The sequence below is a fragment of the Apium graveolens genome, chromosome 3 (genome assembly GCF_009905375.1).
Source record: "Apium graveolens cultivar Ventura chromosome 3, ASM990537v1, whole genome shotgun sequence".
Classification (NCBI taxonomy): Eukaryota; Viridiplantae; Streptophyta; class Magnoliopsida; order Apiales; family Apiaceae; genus Apium; species Apium graveolens.
The window spans coordinates 203,426,567-203,445,964 of record NC_133649.1 but is presented as its reverse complement, the minus strand read 5'-3'; the positions used below and the strand labels follow the sequence as shown (position 1 = coordinate 203,445,964).

The 19,398-nt window shown below is 37.7% G+C and overlaps 1 non-coding gene across 1 annotated transcript; it reads left to right on the top strand.

Moving 5' to 3' along the window:
- The first annotated feature begins 7,546 nt into the window (after positions 1-7,546).
- Positions 7,547-7,653, top strand: LOC141716002 (small nucleolar RNA R71). Its single transcript, XR_012572738.1, has one exon. It is a non-coding gene; the product is annotated as a small nucleolar RNA R71 (small nucleolar RNA).
- The last annotated feature ends 11,745 nt before the right edge of the window (positions 7,654-19,398 follow it).

Sequence of the window (19,398 nt, the reverse complement as noted above, 5' to 3'; positions counted from 1 at the left end):
TCCTCCAGATAGAAAAATAAAGCTCACGATTGACTTAGCACCTGAGACGAAGCCAGTGACCAAGGCCTTACACAAAATGGCACCAGTTAAAATGGGGAATTTAACAAAGCAGATACAAGGGATGTTAGAAGAAGAAGAAGCAATTAGACCCGGTGTATTTCATAAAGTGCATCGATATTATTTGTTATATAGAAATATGAGATTATGCGTCGACTAACGAAAGCTCAACAAGTTGACTATCAAGATCAAGTATCGGTTACCTCGAACCAATGATTTGTTGGATCAAACGGAAGAAGCAAAGTATTTTTATAAGATTGATTTAAGACTTGATATTTCACCAATTGAAGATTAAATCTACGGACATATCAAAGATAATTTTCAGAACTAAGTACTGTGTTATAAAATTCTCGTATTGTCATTTGGATTAACCAATATACTAGTAATATTTGAATTTGATGGACAAAATATTTAAGAAATATCTGGATAAGCTGTAGTTGTGTTACTTAAAGTCAACAAAGGACCATGCAAAGCATTTAATGATAGCCGGGAAGTCGTAGAAGAAAGATGTTGCATGAAAAGTTTACAAGGTGAAAGTTTTGATGGTAGGAAACAGGAATAGTCAGAGAGGAGGAAACCAAAGGGGATCCAGCAGAAATTAAAGTTACTACGAATAAAGAAAGATCAAAAGCACCAGCAAAGGTAAGAAGTTTTACTATGGGCTGGTTATTATTGAAAATTTGTGCAAGATTTCTCAAAAAATGCAATACCTTTGATGAAGCTAACCAGGAAAATCAAGAAGTTTATATGAAATGAAGAAGGATGAAGAAAGTTTGCGGAGTTAAATGAAAGAATGGTTACGTCACCTGCTTTATCACTTTGGAAGTATCAAGGAGATTTTGTAGTTTATAGTGATGCTTCTCAAAAGGGAATAGGAGGTGTGTTGACGCAGCACAATAAAGTTATTATATATGCATCTAGACAACCAAAACCTTATGAGCAGAAGTATCCTACTCATAATTGGGACTAACAGTAATAATATTTATTTTAAAAGATTGGGAAACAAGATATGTATGGAGAAAAGCGTAAGATCTATACATACCATAAAGTTTGAAGTATGTACGCACGAGGAAAAGTAAATATAGAGGCAAGCTATAAGTAAAAAGGAGAGAACGAACATAGAAACTGTACCAGAAGAATTATCTATGGAATTTTAAAAGTTGGAGTTGGAAGTCAGATATATATAATCCTAAGGAAACAAGGATGGGTAGTATGACCTTTTAGTCAGAATTGTTAAGAAAAGATAAGGAGAGGTCAAGGGAAGATAATGGATCACGATGTTAACAGTTAGTAAGAGGAAGATTATGCACCCAGAAGAACGATCATGATATTTCTAGGTTTTCTTCCAGCACTTGGATACTACAAATAGAAAGAATTAAGAAATGAGATCCTACATGGAGTGCACAATATAAAGTATTTGATTTATTAAAGAAATGCCAAGATATACGGAAATCTAAAGAAAAATAGTGATAACCAGATATAAGAAGGAAATTTCAAGATAGATTAGGAAATGTTGAACATGTTAAAGAATTAAGGCGAAGTATGAGAGGCCTAGTGGATAAGGCAGACCCAGGGAGTGGTTGTACAAGAAGCGAATCGTGAAGTGTACCAGTAATGTTAAGGAGAAGAAGGAATGAAATTATGAGAGTATGTACTGATTATCGAGAGTTTAACAAAACAACGAATAAGAATAAGTGACCCCTATAAAGAATTAATTATTATGAGATCTAATTCAAGAAATGTGTTATGTATCAAGGATTAACTTAAGATTCGACCTGAGAACATAACAAAGATTACGATCAAAATCAGTTAAGAGCATTGCAAGATCTGGTGATATTATGTGAAATAACAAGCGTAGCAGTTGGCTATAAGGAATTAAGGAACATGTTGTAAAAAGGAGTACTCAGATAAGCGAATTTTATTTATTGATAACATCTTCAGCTACTCAGAGAATAAGAGAGTCGGTATGAAATGCCCAAGGATTTTTCCCCAATGGATGAAAGGGAAGTAGCTATACGTTGAGTCTTCAAGTATGAAATTTTGACCGAGGTTAACAAAAGGTTCTAATTAATACATTGATAACTACCTAAACAAAGTTGTATGATAACAAATGCCTTATGCAGAAACAAAGGATTGGATGTAATTAAGACCACCGAGGAGTTAATAAACGTAGTGGAAAGAGTGGAATATGAAGTTCAAATACCTAAAGGTGATAATGAGTGAATATATGAGATTACTTTTCAGCCTTAACTGATGGAAAAGAGTTCAGGAAATATAAGGTATGTTGAAAGATTGAATTTCAAGGAGAACTAGGATGCTCATTTATCATTAATGTCAGCTTTAGAGTGCTACTTTACCAAGCCTTATGTGAACATAAGTGTAAGTCCCCACTTTATTGAGATAAAATGGGAGAAAGGAAGTTGTCAAATTTTAAATTATTTCAGTATACCAAAGGACGTAATGATATTGATTGAAGCAGCTCGGACTAGACAAAGAAAGAAGGCAGAATTGTATCGAGGGAGAGTATGAATATAGAAATAGAACCAGTAGTGTTAGTCAAAGTTTTGCCTTGAAAGAGATTGGATAAGTCTAACTAGAAAGGACAAGTCAAGTGCTAAACTTAGTAGACCCTTCGAGGTATTGATAAATATAGATAAACTTATTTATGAGTGATATTACCATTATAGCAATATATACATATAATGTGTTCTGCGTGTCAATGTTAAGGCGATAAGTATCAAATTCAAATTAAGTGACTGATTAAGAGCCAATGGGCTCTTGTCCAAGTTTGTTCTGCATATAGTGATCGATCCAAATTTTTGATCGTTAAAGGTGAGTCCTTGGAAATGAGTGTTTATCTATAGTCAATATGTTTGAAATCCGCGAGTAGAAGAGTCTACTTAGAAATTAGAGTCAGATATGCTTGACAAATATCCTCACTTGTTTAGCTAGACCAGATTCTGAGGACATAATCTTTTTAAGGGGGAAGGATATAACGACTCGTGTATTTTTGAATTATTTAAATATGTAATTGTGGAAGTGTTAAATAAATAAAGTATGTGTATAGTTTTTGTCAGCTCGATGTTGTTTTATTATTATTTATATGTGATTTATGGTGTACAGGGTGGTTCGTGTAGTTAATTATTGAGTATATTGAATTGTTGGCACTTTTAAAAGTGAATTTAGTGCAGTTTTATTTCCATAAATACTTGGAGTGTCTCTAAAATTGTTTTTATGACTTTATAATTTCAATAATTATTTTTAGGACTTTATAAAATTGAGAAATCAACGTTTCATTAATTATTTATTTTTAAATGATTTTATGAGTGTGTTTAATAGTAAAATCCATATTTAATTATGGAAAACTTCAAAAAATTATGAAACTTATATTTTATTAAGTTCGTAGTATTCTGAGAATTTTAGAATTATTTTGGAAATTTCTAGGATTAATTTCACCCGCGCCTTGTTTCGTTAATTGTTAAAAAGCGGGTATAAAGTGCATTTTAAAAATTGTTTTAAAATTTCAGAATTTATGTTTTTGTGAACTTCAGGATATTTTTAACATTTTAAGACTCTTTCCGTGATTTTCTGAATTTATTTTGAGTCCAGCTCGGTTCGTTAATTGTAAAATGTAGGCATCAATCGCGTTTCAAAATTTATCTAAAAAGAACGAAATTCATATTTTATTAACTTGGGGATATTTATATAATTTTAAAACTAGTTTGGTGAATTTCGGGATTATTATCACTCGTAAGTTTATTCCTTTAAAATCAAGTGGCGGAATAAACCGAGCTGCAAAACGATCACATTTATCTCTACCACTACGTGTCAGGTCCTTAGCCATTTTGTGGACATGTGTCCAGCTGCAAGCAAACAATATATATATAAAAAAAGAGAGACCCATGACTCCCTTCTTCACCCATGTTCTTTATCTCCTTCGTCTCTTGTCTCTCTGTCTCGCCTCCATTTCTGTTTGTTTCTTTTAATTACAACTTGATTTCGAGTTGTTCCTAGCCCTGTACTCGGTAATTCCGGCCATTCCTGTCCTGTTTCTGCCGTCGTGGTCTCTTATTTTTCCGGTGAGTTGCCGCCTTGTTGATGGGTGGCTTCGTTCCTTGTATATATATACACTTGTATATGTGTATAGGCGGATGGGTTAGTATGGGGTTTAGTATTGTGTTACTGCCGTCCTGTGTGTTGTTAACTTCGGCCTGGTTCCCTCCTTGTTCCGGCCGCGCGTGTGTGCGTGGCCCAGTGGTTCTACAGTTCTGTGTTGCTTTGCCTGTTGACTAGTATCGTTATAATCTGAAATTAAAATTTTATTTTGTTTTTGCAGGATTTATTTGATTGTTGTTTCGTGATATCCGTAAATTCGTGTGGAATTATATTGTTAATCGGTGAAGTTCGTGTTGGAACCCGAATTAATCGGGTACCCGTGGAATTTTGCCGCCGTCCGCGATGACTTTCACGAGCGGACGGTGGACGATGATGAATCATTTCTGAGTCCTACGAATTAAAAATATAAATATGCGAATAATAATAATTAATAACTAAATTGTATCGGTGATTGAAATTTGCGAGTTGTGATTGGTTGTCGTGTTTTAAATTGGATTGTTATTGAATTGACGTCGATTGATGTTTCGACGGGTAGTCCGATAAACAAAGGAGACGCTGCCCGATTTTCGGGAAACTAAATTACATAAATACGGGAACGTATCCGGTGAATATCGGGACGTCGAGAGACTATATATATATATGTGTGTGTGTTTTATATGAAACTTGGTTGTACGATGTGATGAAATATTCTGCCAAATCGGTAACCCTAATTTCTTAAAATAAAGAGTATATGTATTTACCGAAAATGAACACCGAACTGATTTTCGAGATTGTGAACCCTACTTGTTGCTTGTGTTATTATAATATTCATAATTATGAGTCGGGTTTGAATATCGTTGGGTAAAATTGGTATCGAGGATATGTCAAGCATACCTAGATGTCTAACGTGGGGGTATTTCGACCCTGTAGGTTATAGTCGAGAACCTGAAAGTGGACGATGGACTAAAGATAACCTAGTTGTCAGTTGGCGAGCTCAGTGGAGTTTCAACAGAAAAACCTGAGTGTCCAAGTCGAATCCAATGGGATCTAGTAGTGGAACGTTAAAGCCTGAGCGACAGAGTCGGCTCACAGTTGATCAGTAATAGTTATAAAGCCCTGTAAGGCAATTACTTCCGAACTTTTCTTCAAGATATATTGCAATTATTTTTGAACTGTTTCATAAAGTGTCGCTCTTATTCAAAATAACTCTTGTTCATATTGTAAGTGCTTTAAATTATTTACCCTTGAACCCTTATTTTTCTTGATCTTGAGCCATAAGCCTTGTTCTTTGTAAACCATCTTTTGTTGATCCTCAAATACCAAATCACACAAATATGATACCACTCCCTAAATGTATAACTACCAAATACCAAACACTGGAGCAAAAATTGTTTGAAAACACAGAAACTTGTATACTCCAACCATTCTTTATAACATCAAAGAACTATACCTTGAAAAATTAGTATCCGTCCAATACCTGATTATTTTACAGACTGAAAACCGTTTCTTATACATACCTTGATATACCCTTGAGATATCCATGAGTTTCTTTACGTTTTTATTCAAGTGTTTAACCATCATTGATTATGATCTTGTTTATCGAATTATATTGTTTATCATATTGAACTGCTCTAGAATTGGATAGTTTTTTTTATATATGTGGACCAGATTCATGGTAAGACCATATCTATGGTCAATTTAGGCCAATGTGTGCCCTGGATCCGGTAATTAGAGCAGTGCTGTGTGCTTTATTCGGGGTTAGTGCGTGACTGATCAGCAGCCTAACCTTGGTTTTAAAAACTTAAAATGAATGTCCAATTCTAATGATTGTTTAGTAATAAACTTGATTCCTCTGAATCATCTCGTTTGATCATTGATTAATCTCAATTATTGTCATTATGACTTGTTGAGCTAGTTAGCTGACTCTTGCAAATCTTTTTATGTATTCTATAGTTAAGATGGATACGGTTGATAGCGAGGTTTCCCAGTTTAATGTACGAGCTAGGATTTCAGATTGAGTTGGATCGAGCTAGCAGGAGCTTATTGCGGTAGTGAGATAGTAAGATTGTAAGAATAATTTTATTATCAGTTGTAAGTAAAATTAGTCGGGATTTGGTATGATGTAATAAAAGTTAAGGTTGTGGCTTGTTTTCATACTTTAACATGTTGCGATCCATGGTTATGAAAAGAAGGGTCATTGCCAATAGTATCTTATATACAGGTTTATATGTTGTGTTTGTATCGTGGACCCCAAACTTCTGACCCGGGTTTGGAGGGCGCCACTGCAACGGTATCAAGATCGTCCAGTTTCACCTTCTTTGAAAGAATAGCTTTCATGAATTTCGCATAACTAGGCATTTGCTCCAGAGCCTCAGCGAAAGGTATGTTGATGTGAAGTATCTTGAACACCTCCAGAAACTTACCAAACTGCTTATCCAGCTTTTGTTTTTGCAATCGCTTAGGAAAAGGTGTTAGAGGATAGAGTTGTTTCTCCCCTATATTAGCCTCAGGAAGAGTGTGTTCAACAGTAGTCTTCCTTGGTTCCCCCTCTTTGTCCTTTTACTTCTCTTCTTCATCTACAACTTCAGCTTCTCCATCTTTTGCTTTTTCAAATTCAGCAATTTTTCCAGACCTTAAGGTAATAGCTTTGACTTGCTCTTTAGCTTCCTTCCTACTTGGCACTTCAGTATCGCTGCGAAGTGTACCAGGTTGATGATTGAGCACGACATTGGCTATTTGACCGATTTGATTCTCCAAGGTCTTGATAGAAACAACCTGACTTTTGCACAACAGCTTTAGCTCCTTGAAATCAGCACTCAAAGGTGGAGCAACACCTCCTTGTTGAGGATATGATTACCTTTGAGCATATTTCTGAGGTTGCTAGAATCCAGGTGGATTGAACTGTTTACTTACAGCTTGCTGATATGGTTTCTGAACAACATTCTGAGTATTGCTCCAGTTGATGGGATGATTTCTATTATTAGGATGATAAGTAGCTGGCACAGGCTGCTGCGGTCGCTGATAATTATTCACATACTGAACATATTCATTAACAAGAGAACACTGATCCGTAGCATGAGAGCCTACACAAAGCTCACATACAATAACTATCTAATTGTCTCCACAGTTGGCTAAAGAATCAACCTTCATAGACAGCGCTTGGAGCTGCGCTGCAATAGCTGTAGCTGAATCAACTTCTAGAATACCTGCTACCTTCCCAGGCATCATCCTTTGAGTTTGGTTTTGATGCTTGTTTGCAGCCATAGTTTCAATGTGATTATAGGCCTCAGTATAGCTTTTGGCCCATAAGACGCCTCCAGCAGTGGCATCGAGCATGGGCCGAGATTGGGCCCCCAAACCATTGTAGAACCCAGTGATCACCATCCAGTCAGGCATACCATGATGTGGACACTTTTTAAACATCTCCTTATAGCGCTCCCAAGCTTCACACATAGATTATGTTGGTTGCTGCGCAAACTGAGTAAGAGCACTCCTCATAGCTGCAGTCTTGGCCATTGGATAGAACTTTACCAGAAACTTTTGCACAAGATCTTCCCAAGTAGTGATGGACTCAGCTGGTAGATAATGTAACCAGTCCTTAGCTTTATCCCTCAGAGAGAATGGGAAAAGCCTCAGCTTGATAGCCTCATCAGTAACACCATTATATTTGAAAGTACTGCAGATCTTGACAAAATTCCTGATATGCATGTTGGGATCTTCAGTCGCGGCACCTCCGAAAGGAACAGAATTCTGCACCATCTGAATAGTGCCCGACTTGATTTCAAAAGTGTTGGCCTAAATCGGATGAATGATGCTTGACTGAATGTCATCAATTTTAGGCCGAGAAAAGTCCATAAGAGCTGGATCTGCTGGAACTATACGATCACCCATGATTACCGGTTCTTTCTTTTCACTCTCTTTATCTGAATCTTCAAAATCTAACTTCTCCGGAATATCAAGAACTGAATTTGTCTCCTCAGTCGTATCTAGAGTCCTCTTGCGAGTGCGAGAACGTGTTTGCATAAACGCTCACTAGAGTACCTGAAACACAACCGGAAATAATAAGTAACAAGTCTTAATCAATGAGTCCTAATGACCACTGATGGCAAGTACATAAACTAAACAAATTAACACCGAGTCCCCAACAGCGGTGCCAAAAACTTGTTAGGGCACAAAGCATTCGCTAATAATTCACGCAAGTATACGCGTTCGTAAGTAATATATAATGATTTCTAGTTCGTTCCCACAGAGACTCTGACTAATTATGTTCAATTAATACTTACTCACCAGTGTATGATTACTTCTCAATGTCAAGACAATAACACTTAAGGTTGATTAACTAATTATTAACTACTATTAACTACGAGAATAAAACACTTAAATTGACACTTGAATTAACAATATTAAACACACATGAGATCATAACTTCATTACTACTTCATTCAATAGTTATTGTTATTACCCTTAGCATGTAACGGTGATGATATTAATCGAACAACACGAAACTGATAAAAGCCAACTTTCGTTGCACAAATACCATTCTACCAAGCATCCACAATTAAGATAAAAGTTGAATAGGCATCAATTATGTTGAGACCCTATATGTCTATAGAATTTGACAATATAACGATTTAAGCGCAAGTTATTCATCATGATTACATAGGGCAAGTAAAACGGTTAGAATTACCCACTAATCATGTATCCAATACATGAACCTATGCTAGCATGGCAAGTTCTAAATCTCAAAATTCACTATCGCTTCATAAGAGATTAACAGGCTATCTAATATGTTCGCGACGCACATAAGACGAATAAGCACAACCTGTGCTAGATATCATATAATCATCACATACCAAGGTATTAAACAATTAACTAAAAAAATCAATAGTAAATCCGCTACGACCCCATGATCATGATTAGCCCATGATAGAACTCATCGTCACCATGGGTTCATATGAAAACATGATAATCACACAATGATATAAGCTAATAAAAATACTTATTCAAACCAGAGTACGTCAAAAGAGTATTAAGGGTCAAAGTAAAGAAAACTAGCATCCACTGTTACAACGAATAAAAGAATCACAAGATAATGTATGCTTCCTTTTCTTCGTTGCGGTGTGCTAAAATAGTCTTCTTAATCTTCTCTCCTTGCTCCTTGCTTGATTGATACTTGTTACTTATTTTTTGTTAAACGTTTCCTAAGATTACTTATATAGAAGTCCACAAGAAACAGCAGTCTCAGAAGCCCAATAGAAGTTGAATTATAAAAATCCAGATTCTAAAATTACGACCCCAGGTGGTCGCCTCAGTTCCCAGGCGGGGGCCTGCATCTCCAGGCGGTCACCTCACATCCCAGGCGGGCGCCTACACTGCTTCTGGAAAAATCCACTTTCTGCTCCTGATTTTTCTGAATTCTTCGCACAACTCCCTGCAACCGGTTCCAAGTACTTCCCTAGGCTTATTATGATGAAATCTCCCTAATTACACAAGTTATACCCTGAAATGCAAAGACACTAGAAAAATGCATCAAATACACAAAATACTTGATTTCAAGACATCAATTCAAGCTATTATAAGACGTTCTAAGTGGTATAAAATGCCACTTATCGATTGTAGTGACAGTTTTCAGAAAATTTAGGACCGTTATCACCGGGTTGTAGTGGTCGTGGCATGAATTATTGATTTTGGATTATTGTTGTTTATGTGTTATGTGTATTGTATATATCGAATAATAATTTGTATTAAAAGTTGTTATTTCGTATATCGTATCGTATAGAATATCGTATTTTATTATATGTGTATGTGTTACTTGGCCTGCTAGTTGGATCGATTGGTTTCTTGCTGGGCCACTTACAATTTCAGGTTTCGTCTAAGAGTTCGAGTAGGATAGCATTGGAGTTTTGAGGACCTTAGAATTAGAGTAGATTGACTTTTGGACTTCTGTTAGTTGCGCTTTCGTAATAGACACCTTTGTAATAGAATTTTAGATCAATAATGTAACACCCCCAAATCCGGGGTCAGGGATCCGGGTCGTCACGGTCTTTCTTTCCACAATATCACTTAACTAAATTAATAATAAATAACCTCATGCTGTGACCCCACACTAACACACACCACAACCCGTTATAGTCTCAGAGATGAAATTGAAATAAGTATAAGTCTTTGAATCCACAATTTAAAAGTTATTACAACCCAAAATGATTACTTGATAAATTTACAGTTAATTGCCATTATCTGCCACAAGTTATAATTATACAATATTTGGTTCGCAAAAGTAGAATGCCTGATCTACCAATAGATCTACCTCTGCAGCTATAGCAGCTACAACATCAACGGGAAGACGCGGGACGCTTCCCACGCGCTTGCGCTGGGTCTGTTGGAGTCTGGCCATCTTTCCTAACTGTTGTTATGTGATGAAGAAATAAAGCAAGAGTGAGCCTTACAGCTCGCAAGATAATATATATAGTGTAAATAATAGCGCAAGTATCTAAATGGATAACTTGCTGGAAACCTTTATCAGGTGCAAGATAATTACTTACTGGATATAAGTAAAAACAAGCGATGAAGTTACCAAATACTTCACTATACTTATATCATTTATAAAGCTACTTGAACTACCACTGTTCAAAGTATAATGAGCTTTCAACAGTTCATCACATAGATGAGACTACAAGACAAGATTTGAATAGATTAAATCTTTGAAGTATTATTGAAGGAAATGAAGTTATGATATACTTCATTAAGTTCCGATATATATATATCCACATATACATCTTCTTTATACAGTCCCTGAAAACCTCTGTCATGTAAAGTATGAATAGAGTTTGTAACATCCAATGAATTTTTTTGAAAGGGAAAAAGAATTGTGGTATAAACCCGATATCTTGCTGATCAGGCAAAGATACCAATAAGTAACCTTTTCTACTAGTAGATGGACGAATTCCCCACTGGTCATCACCCTGGTCGCAATAGGACCTTATGCTGGACTGCCACTCAGCCACTTACGCATTTGATGGACTCCCACTGAGCCACTTACACTATCATGGACGCCCACTGAGCCCATGTTGCTTATGCCGACTCGATAGATGGACTTACTTCCCGAACGTTGGGTAAGTAATCAATTCATTTACCAAAACAACAACCTCGTTGCGAATATAAAATACACCACTGAGCCGCATTCCCCAGGTTTTGAGCGAATATTTAAATCCCCTTTGAAAGGAAGATCTTAAATATAAAAATGAGTTTTGGGATCCGCTCTAACTTTTAAAAATCATTTTGAAGACTCGAAAACACTTTAAAGAGTGTTTGGAATACTGCTGATTTAATAAAGTAAATCAGTCCCGATATATTAGAAAATATCTGAATATTATTATTTAAATAATATTCCCATATTGATAATCCTTATAAAAATAATTTAAGTAGAAGCTGTAAAACTTATACTTGAAACGAGTATTAATTAACCAAGATATACTTATTCGAAAGTACTATCTTTATTTGAATAATCAAAAATAAGTTTGATTATCGAACATTATTCTTTAAAAAAATAAAGAATATTAAATCATACGCGGAGTCATAATACCTCGAATGAATATTATAAATAATATTCATTAAATAAATAAAGGAGTCATACATCCTCAAATGAATATTCGAAATAATATTCAATAAATAAATAAGCTGAGTCATAAGCCCCCGAATGAATATTCGAAATAATACTAAATAAATAAATAAGCTGAGTCATAAGCCCTCGAATGAATATTCGAAATAATATTCAATAAATAAATAAGCTGAGTCATAAGCCCTCGAATGAATATTCGACATAATATTCAATAAATAAAATAAAGTTATCGAATAAACCTTATTCGATTAATAGTTTTGAAAACTATAACCATATATATATAAATATATATATATATATATAAAAAATCTACTCAGGATCCTCAACTCCCGGTTTTAGAAAATGTTTTCACCTTTGGGTCCCTATACTAAGGGTATATGCAAATTACCGCTATTCTCTAGCGTAGGTATTATCAACTGAACCAACAGATATATATGGAAAGAATACGAAACAGACATGCATACGTACCATATCACATGCTACAATATATCACAAGAATTTGCTAATTTAACCATCATGCATCTATCACAAGATAATGCATATACAAGTGTATACATCACAACAACAGTATAACGGATAGAAAACTTGCCTGAGCGACTGAGGGTGATTAATGGCTTGGGACGAGTCTGGTAACCTATAAACAACATGTGAGTTGGAATTAAACCAAAGTCACTTGTAAATCTATACTTTAACCAAATTAGACTCTAACGCTCGCTTTGCGCTTACTAATTCTCTTAAGTCACTCGAGTACCCTCGGCTCCACCATTTTTAATAATTTAACCATTACGAGTTCTAAGACGATTCCTTCGTGAGTGTCTTACCAACTGCCTAACACACTTAACATAATTGATTCATACACTAATTAACCTTTTAAGGTCTTTAACCTATGTTTCAAAGTAAGGCGAGGGGTAATGGTTCGTTCGGGAAACGTCGTTACTTAAAACGGCCGTTTCTCCTAAACCGTACATCGGAATCAAACGAACCACATATCAAAACGAAGCTCGTAACATGAACTATCTAAACATGGAAACGGTAAAAACCTAGCAGGGAGTTCTCGGGTCCTAATGTTATGTACAAAAGCAGTCTAAAGTAAATCGGACATTACGACGGCTATGTTTACGCGATTTCCAAATTTTATACCATTCCAATTCAATCATCAAACAACCCCAATCCATTCATACAATCAAAGTCAATCCATATCACATTACAACAGCCCCAACCAACTCATTATTAACAATTATACTTGTTCCTAAAACTTGAATTTAAACTATACTAAATCCTTTAACCAAACCTTAAGATTTCAACATTTCATTCACCACCATTCCAACCCAACTCTAAACCAACCATCATTAAGCTACTCTATTACCATAACAACCAAAATCATCCTAATATACCAAGTAAAGCTAGGGTTTGGAGATGATATACCTTCCTTGAAGTGGTGTGAGTAGCTAGGAAGCCTTAAGAAGCCTTGAGGATTCTTAGGGATGCTTGGATCTTAAAGGAAAAACAAGAAAAATCAAGTTAAAAACCTTGAAATCACTATTCATTGTCTTCTTCATTGATTTCTTGGAGAAGATTGAGAATGAATTAGAGGCTTAAACTCATAAGATAGCCATAACTATGCATAAGGTATACTAGAGAATTATCTTACCAATTTAGGAAGCTTGGATCTTGGATTTTGAAATTCCTTCTCTTTGAAATGTGAAAAAGCCGAGAGCAAGGTGGGAGAGATGAAATGATTTTTGTGTTTGCTTTGTTTTGTTTTGGTTGGTTGATTTTCTTTTGATTTGTTTTGGTTAATTACCTTATTAACCTTGTCTTTGTGTGGTTATAAACTAACCACATCTCCTTCCCCTTATGTCATGCTTATGTCATGCTCATGATGTCATCTTCTCTTACTTGTCCTCTCCTTATTGGTTGAATGACCTCATCATCCCTAACCTCCTTGATTAACTTCCTAATTGTTTGCCTAATGACCGCTGATCTGTTATACGGTTCGCTTAACTTTCGTTTTCGTTTATCGTTTGAGGGATCATACCCGGGATCTTATTACTTGGGTTTCCTTAACCTTTCTCAATACATTATATTCCTTTTATGATCCTCTCTTATAATCCTTTCATTTAAATCCTTTTCATCATGTTACCTTATACTCAATTGCTTCCGTATCTAGTGGATTTCCAGGAAAAATCAAAGTGTTCGAAAATTGGATTCTGACGATCTTTACATACACTTATATACCATATAGAGTACTAATAAAATCTCAGAATATCCATAATAGAACCCCTACATAGTATGGCATGAAAAGTTTTCTCATTCAGCAAAAACACTATTCACAAGGATTACAAAAAGTTCAAAATTTTGGGGGTTATTACAGTCTCCCCTCTTTAAAAGGATTCCGTCCCGGAATCAAATAGAAAACAAATGGGGGTACTTTTCTAGCATTGCGCTCTCTAGTTCCCAAGTTGATTCTTCCACATTATGATTCTGCCATAGCACTCTGATTAGCTTGATCACTTTGTTCCCAAGCACCTGCTCCTTCTTATCTATAATCTTTACTGGCTTCTCCACGTACGTCAGATTTGGTTGCATATCCACCTGCTCGTACTCCACTATGTGTCTGGCATCCCGATGATACTTCCTTAGCATTGACACATGGAACACATTATGAACTTGTTGCAAGTTAGGGGGTAAGGCTAGCTCGTAAGCTAACTTTCCAATCCGTTTTAATATCTCAAAAGGTCCAATGTACCTTGGGCTTAGTTTTTCTTTCTTTCCAAATCTCATTAATCCCTTCCAAGGGGATACCTTTAGCAGTACTAAGTCCCCTACTTCATATTCCTTGTCCTTTCGGGCTAGGTCTGCATATTTCTTCTGTCTGTCTTGGGCTGCCACAAGCCGTCCTCTGATAAGATCCACTATGTCTTTGGTCCTTTGGACCACTTCGGGTCCGAGCATCTTCCGCTCCCCTACTTCATCCCAGTACAAGGGAGATCGACACCTTCTTCCATACAGGGCCTCATAAGGCGGCATTCCGATACTAGCATGAAAGCTATTGTTATAAGAAAACTCGATTAACAGCAAGTGATCATCCCAACTTCCTTTAAAGTCTATTGCACAGACTCTCAACATATCCTCTAGTATCTGGATGGTCCTTTCACTCTGCCCATCCGTCTCGGGATGGTACGCGGTACTCATATTTAACTTGGTCCCCGCACATTCTTGAAAGCTTCTCCAAAATCTGGAATTGAACCTGGGGTCTCGGTCTGAGACAATGGACGTTGGGACTCCATGTCGCATCACTATTTCCTTAAGGTAAATGTCCACCAGTCTATCGACTGTGTATCTCTCATTGATAGGAATGAAATGAGCTGACTTTGTCAATCGGTCTATAATTACCCATATGGCGTCATGGTTGGCTTTCGTCCTTGGCAAGCCTACAACAAAATCCATCACTATCTGTTCCCATTTCCATTCGGGAATCTCCAGGGGTCGTAAAAGTCCACTGGGTCTCTGGTGCTCTGCCTTTACTCTTTGGCAAGTCAAATATTTGCTTACCCATTCTGCTACATCCTTCTTCATATTGGGCCACCAATAATATTCCTTCAAATCCCTATACATCTTGGTGCTTCCCGGGTGAATGGAATACCTTGAACTATGGCTTTCATTTAAAATCTCATCTTTAAGCTCTTGAACATTCGGAACCCAAATCCGGTAGGAGTACCTCATTATCCCTTTATCATCTTTCTCAGTAAGGATCTCCTCTCCAGTCATTGACTCTCTGCCTTCATTCATTATTTTTCTTGGCACAATCTGATCTTTTCCAATAACTCTGGCTGCATTGAGATCTCACAAAGCTTTTCAGTTCCGGTTCCGGTTACCTTTACTTCTATTTCCATTCTCTCAAAATCCCTTATCAATTCTTCTGAAGTCGTTATCATTCTGAATCTTTCCTTCCTACTGAGGGCGTCAGCCACCACATTGGCTTTCCCCGGGTGATAGAGAATCTCACAATCATAGTCCTTGATTAGTTCTAACCATCTCCTCTGGCGCATGTTGAGCTCTTTCTGCGTAAATATGTACTTGAGGCTCTTATGGTCTGTGAAAATCTCGCACTTCTCTCCATACAAGTAGTGCCTCCAAATTTTTAAGCCAAATACTATTGCCGCGAGCTCAAGGTCATGAGTAGGATATCTAATCTCGTATTCCTTCAGTTGTCTCGATGCATACGCAATCACTTTACCGTGCTGCATAAGCACACACCCTAATCCTTTGTGCGACGCGTCACTATATATCACAAAATCTCCTTTTCCGTCCGGCAATGCCAACACCGGGGCCGTTACCAACCTTTTCTTTAATTCCTGAAAATTGTTCTCGCATTTCTCCGTCCATTCAAACTTCTCTGTGTTACGAGTAAGTCGTATCAAAGGGGCTGCGATCTTCGCAAAGTCCTGTACAAATCTATGATAGTATCCGGCCAATCCTATGAAACTCCTTACCTCTGTGGGTGTGGTTGGCCTTTCCCAATTTGAGACCGCCTTTATCTTGGAGGGGTCGACCAATACTCCTTCTTTATTGATCACATGTCCTAAAAACTGTACTTCATTCCGCCAGAATTCACACTTCGAGAATTTAGCATATAACTGTTCCTCTCTGAGTATTCCTAGAGCTATCCTCAAATGCTCTGCATGTTCTGCCTCAGTCCTTGAGTAGATCAAAATATCATCGATAAAAACTATCACACACTTGTCCAAGTACTTCTTAAATACTCTGTTCATTAAGTCCATGATAGCCGCTGGGGCGTTGGTTAATCCAAAGGACATTACCAAGAACTCATAATGCCCATACCTGGTACGGAACACTGTCTTGGAAATATCTTCGGGTTTAATCTTTAGTTGGTGATATCCAGTTCTCAGGTCGATCTTGGAAAAATAAACATCATCCTTTAGCTGGTCAAACAGATCGTCTATTCTAGGTAATGGGTACCTGTTCTTTATGGTTAGCTTGTTCAACTCTCGATAGTCAATGCACAACCTCATGCTCCCATCTTTCTTCTTAACAAATAAAACTGGTGCTCCCCACGGAGACACACTGGGTCTTATCATACCCTTATCCAAGAGTTCCTGCAATTGGATAGCTAATTCCTTCATTTCTAACGGGGCTAATTGGTAAGGTGCTTTTGAAACTGGCGCCGTCCCTGGGGCCAACTCAATAGCAAATTCAATCACTCTATCGGGTGGTAATCCCGGAAGGTCTTATGGGAATACGTCTTCAAATTCGTTGACTACCGGAATATCTTGGAAGTTGGGCACCTCCTTCTGCGTGTCCACCACATAGGCTAGGTAGGCCTCATTTCCATTTCGTAGCATCCTTCTGGCCTGGGCCATAGTCAAAAATTTTTGCGTCTGCCTCTTTCCTCTAAATATAACTTCTTTCTTTCCTGGGATATTTAACTTAACTTTCTTCCCCTTACAGTCTATCTGAGCATCATTGCTAGATAGCCAGTCCATTCCCAAAATTACATCGAACTCCCCTAATTTAAAAGGGATCAAATCAACACTAAAAGATTGCTCCCCTATGCCTATCTCACAGGCTGGGTGAATCTGGTTAACAGGAATAATTTCATGGTTGGCTATTTCTACTTGTAAGGGCTCTATCAAGGGTTCAGCTTTAAGTCTTAATTTACGCGCAAAGTCCCTTGATATAAAAGATTTAGTTGCTCCCGAATCAAATAAAACGTTTGCACTGACTGAATTTAGAGAAAGGGTACCTACTATCACATCTGAGTCTTTCATAGCATCCTGGATTGTCATGTTGAAAGTCCTCGCAGTAGGTGGCTTATTGGAGGCAGCCCTGCTGGCTCCTGAAGCTGCTGGTTTGTTCATTGGGCATTCCCTCTTCCAATGACCCGGGCGTCCACACTGATGACAAGTGGTGGTTGGAATGATGGCAGGGGTTGATGAAGGGCACTTAGTTGAATAGTGACCTTCCCGACCGCACTTAAAGCAGGTTACTGGCTTTCCTTTACACTCCCAGTGTGCATCCTTCCACAAGTGTTACAGGCTGGTAATGGGGGTCGAGACTGGTTGGAATAGGACATTCATGAATTCTGGCCGCTCTGGCTCACATTCACACTCATTGGCCCTTAAACCCAGTGTTCTTTCTCGGTAGGGACACTGCTCCTCGATTAAATCTAGTTGGGAAGCTCCTTCCTGCGGAACCTCCACCCATGCTCATACTTTTCCTCTTTATTCCCTTCTTCTCTCTTTCCTTCTGCATCTGTTCACTTCCGGCTTCTATAATCGTTGCCTTTTGCACCAGAGTGGCATAATCCGTAAGCTCAAGGATTGCCACCCTATTCTGAATCCACGGTTTCAGTCCCTGCTGAAACCTCCTAGCTTTCTTTTCCTCGGTGCTCACAAATTCCGGCACAAACCTTGATAACTCAGTAAATTTCGCTTCATACTCTCCTATAAATAAGTTATTCTGCTTTAGCTCCAAGAACTTGAGCTCCATCTGGTTTTCCATAAACCTCAGGAAATACTTTCCCAGAAACAACTGACTGAATCTCTCCCAGGTTATAATAGCATCTGTCTCCATGTTTTTCTTGGCTTCCCACCAGTAGTTGGCCTCTCCTTTCAGAAGGTAGGTAGCAAATACAGTCTTCTGTGCCTCATCGGTACTCAAAATCTCAAAGGATTTCTCCATTTCCTTTAACCATGCCCTTGCCTCAACTGGGTCGGCTGATCCGTGGAACTCAGGGGGCTTAAGGGACTTAAAAGCCCTGAAAGAGTTTGCCACAACATTGTTATTTCCTTGAGGGGGTGGGTTGGGTTGGCGTTCCAAGTTCTGCCTTAGTAGTTGCATGAACTGGCCCATGGGATCCATGCCCGGGTTTGGTACTGGTTGCTCAACCTCAATTTCTCCTTCTTCAGCCTCTATCTCAAATCCCTCAACATCATATGTTTCCTCTTCCTCTTCATACAGGGAGTCATCCTGTTCCACATAATCCTCATCTTCCTCTTCACTGTGTTCCTGGTTCCTATTGTCCTGATTATGGCTTCCCTGGTCATCAGATCCAGGGTTCGCCCTGGTTCCAATCTTTCTTGGCGGCATGATACTGATAATAAAAAAAATTTATTGGAAAATTCAACGTTAGGTCACAATCATACACAACATTGTGCCTTGCACAACTCTTATAATGGGGAGAACGTATCTCACAATTTTATTATTTTATGATAGTTCTAATAAGAAGTGCAGTAATAATAATGATAGAAACAGTGATCTCGTCACTAAGGAACTGAACTGAAAGGAAACAAATATATACATAATGCGAGAAATACATAGTTTGATCTGGTCAAAAGTACAACAGTGCTACAGCCATCTGTCCCAAAAGTGATACACAAGAGTCTATCTGTCTAGTCAGAAAAAGGGATGCTATATACAAGTCAACTATACCGGAAAATTGGCTCTTACTAAGGCCTCGACTAACTAGACAACTAGACTATTCCATCGTCAATCCTGAATCACACACCAGAGTGGGTCAGATCCCATACCCTTTCCATCGCACGACGGAAGATATAGTCGGCCTGCCGCCTGGAGATCCTACCATGCATGTCCCCTTGGAGAGA